The sequence below is a fragment of the Grammomys surdaster genome, unplaced genomic scaffold (assembly GCF_004785775.1).
Source record: "Grammomys surdaster isolate TR1022 unplaced genomic scaffold, NIH_TR_1.0 122833, whole genome shotgun sequence".
NCBI classification, from domain to species: domain Eukaryota; kingdom Metazoa; phylum Chordata; class Mammalia; order Rodentia; family Muridae; genus Grammomys; species Grammomys surdaster.
In genome coordinates, this window is record NW_021618252.1 from 1331 (window position 1) to 5074 (window position 3744).

A 3744-nucleotide genomic window follows, 5' to 3' on the forward strand; every position below is an offset into this window, starting at 1 on the left:
AAAAAAAATAGTTGGAAATAAAATGTAAAAACAGATTGGAAAAAAAAAGAAATTAAATAGGCCTTTCCCATTAAGTTTCATTCACTGGAGCTAATATTTAAAAGAATTCTCATGAACAAAAGAAGTCTAATCCAATCGTATGACTAACATTAAAATAGCAATTGTTATTTAGGACCTGAAATCAGAATATATTTCACTAGTTTTTTACTTCATAAGCCTGTGAGATCCTTAATATTAGTAAAATAATAAATGTGCCATCTCATTTATCTGTTCTTTCCTAAGTAAGAGGATATATTCTTTTGTACTTCATGAAGGATATATAGCTTAGATGCTGTAACATTCTTTTCCCCATTGAAGTCTCTTTTCATGACATTTTATCAGCAATTTGAAACTTAAAATTCTCCATTTTTGCATTCATGGTAGATACTGCATCTTTTTCTTTTTCTTCCAGTTTTTGTTTGTTTTTATTCTTAAAGCACCTGCTAGGAACAAGTGATTTCTATCATGTATCTCCAGTGAAATAAAATATATCTTGGCAAATGAAAATTCATATTTCCTATAGTAAGAGTCAGTTGTATGGGAAAAGAGTCCATGGTTGCTGTATCCATCTCACTTGGTAAGCTGTTATGAGAAAACATAGAGCTTCACTACTGTAAAAACCTGTTCTAAAAAGCTAAAATGTGACTTGAAAATATTTTTTCAAGTTCAGTTTTTGCTTAAGTTCTATATTTTATTGTCTTGCCCAGACATACATTGGCCACTAAACTTTGATACTATCAATATTTTATCAAATTAAAACTATCTTCAAGAATTGTAGTAGAGTATTTTTTTGTTTTGTTTTGTTCTCTGTTTTATTGTTTTAGGCCATCTGTTAATTGTATAACCTCTGACATACAAGTTCTAGCATCACAGTCCTATCTTTTCTAATTAAGTCGATGTGAAATATACTAGTTTCATTTTCTAAAGTTGTTGCTCCTAAATGAGACACATATTTTAACAAAATCTTCAAAACAGTATGTCAAACAAAATGGTTTTTAAGTTGTAAATAAAACAAATTGTCTGATCTCACAGAGATAATAAATATATAGTAATGATTTATCAACAACAAAAAAAAGAGACATGAGGCTCTAGATTTGTCTAATTTTTTGACTCTGTGATACAACACTGTCATCTACAATGCTCATGTTCATACTTAAGAATTGCACAACTGAGTCACAAACATATAAGCAAATACATACACACATGCAGGCCTGTATGTGTGCACAAAAATCTCATAATACTTATAAGTAATAATACAATTTTGTGTTGAGTGACTATTCTTAGTTCTATGCAAACAGACCACAATATGGTCACACCTGGAACCTCGAATATCTAACACTGTTTTCCTTTTTTTTTCCTTGATCAATATATTTATTGTCTTTATGAAAAAAAATCTTCACAGAAAATTGCTTTAGCTTTCAGCAGCCCATTCCTCAGCTCTGAGGAAGCTTGCCTTTTTTTGAGCAGCCTGGTCTTTCTTCTGGGCAAGAAACATTTTGGGATGATTCCACCTCTTCTTCACTTCTCTCTTGGACTTCTTCTCATAGACTGGATTCTCTCGGATATCAGCGTGAGCTTTCTTATACGTCTCCTCCACATCTGGAGTTACGTTTTTCTTGATGTACTGAGAGAACCATTTCTTTATGCATCTTCATCTTTCTCCATTAGGTAACACATGTCGTCTGCCACATTCTCATCCATGATGTGCTTCCGATGTACCTCTGCCTAGAACTCCTTGCTTGCAGAGTTATAACCACAGAATCATTTGGTCCTATGAGGGATAGACAAGCCTCCATCCACAGCTCCCTTCAGGGCCCCCAAAACTTTATTGCCAGTTTTAGTGCGGGCATGACCTGCATCCAAATAGCAAATGAAGGCACCAGGCTGACCGTCAATGCTTTCCACATTGTATTTACCTCCATTCACCCCCACTTGGCCTTCATAGATCTTATCCATGCCCAACGTATTCAGAAACCTGCAGGCCAACAGCAGGCCAGTGCAACAGGCTGCAGTATAATTTGTCAGGCCAACTTTCACACTGTATTTTGGAAGTTCATGTGCATATGCTGTGCAGACAATCATTTCCCCTTCTATACATGCATATGCAATCTGGCAGCTGATATCTCTGTTAGTTACATGAACTACCATCCTATATTTGAGTATGTTGTATCTATTCTTGTCCTGGATCACCAATCATTTCCATGCGTAGTAGTCAGTTTTACCCTCTCACCGCCTTCTAAATTTCACTTGGTATCTTTTAAAGTAGGCCTTATCTTAACAACTTTCATGACCCCCATCCTGTGGACCAGAGACCCGCAAAGTGGCTCCACATAGACCTGCAGAGTCGGCTGTGCTGGGGGAAAAAGACACCACTGTTTTCCTTTAAATGATATTTTATGCATTTTTTTGTTTCTAGTAGAAGAATATCATAGACTGTGTACATTGCAGTGAAAATAGGTTTCTTGTGAACTAGAACTTTGAAATCCCTCATGGACCAATAACTTTCTTATTGGTAGTGTCTAGTGTTCTGGGCTAACAGGATATTGCATAAGACACTGGGATCACGTGAGAGATCTTGCCTAGCAACTGTTGTAGCATATTACTCTAGCTAACTGACATACCTGTTAGTCCATTCATTGCATAAGTAGATTTGTTCATTCATGAAGAAGTATTAGTCAACTCTTAGCTCTTGGTAGTGGGAAATAAATTCCTATGTGAGTTTTATAAAGAACAAACCACATTCAAACCATAACAGCTTAGCTCTGACTCTTTGAAAGTCATGCCCTTCTCACAGACAAAATATAATCAATCTATAAAAACAAGTCTGAAAGCTCTAGTATTAATTCAAAAACACAAAGTCCAAAGTCTCATCTGAGACTCAAGAAAAACTTCATATGCTATGAGCATATGAAGTTAAAAACAATCCAGCTCATGGGACTCAGGGCCTTGCATCTAAAGTGCACAGTGTCTACAAGAATTGGGACTTTTATACTTCTGGGAGTTGGGGTAGGGGCAACCAAGAGCAATATCAATAGCCTATAATGTTTGGGAAATCCCTGAACAACCCTGACCAATGACTCAAAAGAGAGCTTCTAATGCCTTCCCTGTGTTGGAGATTTTGTTAGATGGTCTTTGATTCTTGAAGGGAGCATTGTCTGCTCAAATGAGAAAACTTCATTCATACAAAGACGTGCATATTACAGGGCTTTTCAATTAAATAGTCAAAAATATGATTATGAGTTTCTCAGACATAGATATTATTTTACTCTCCTTTCTGCTTACCCTGTATTTATCTCTGTTGTTGCTCCATAATCACAGGCCCGTCCCATTTTTCTTTTTTCTCAATGAGCTAAATCTCGCATTCAAGACTGAGACGTATGTAAAGCACAGTACCATTGTAAAGAGGGATGAATGGCAAGTAAAAAAAGAATAACTAATCCACCAAAGCAATTTGAAACCTATTATACAGACACTTAAATCTTTCTTTTTTCTTTTTTTTTTTTTTTGACAGGTTCTCACATAACCCAAACTGGCCTTGAACTTACTACGTAGCTAAAAAGGACCCTGAAGACCAGATCCTCTTCTTGGCTTGGCCTCCCAAGTGCTGAGATCACAGAAATGAGCCACCATGCAAGCTTTAGATACTTAAATCTCAAACTTCCACACTTAGAATCTCATGCAAACTAAGGTAGCAGGGGAGCCCCC

The 3744-nt window shown here is 36.2% G+C and overlaps 1 pseudogene; it reads right to left on the minus strand.

Annotated features, from left to right (window-relative positions):
• Positions 1–1450: 1450 nt before the first annotated feature.
• LOC114636181 lies at positions 1451–2333 on the minus strand (annotated as a pseudogene).
• Between the last annotated feature and the right edge of the window lie 1411 nt (positions 2334–3744).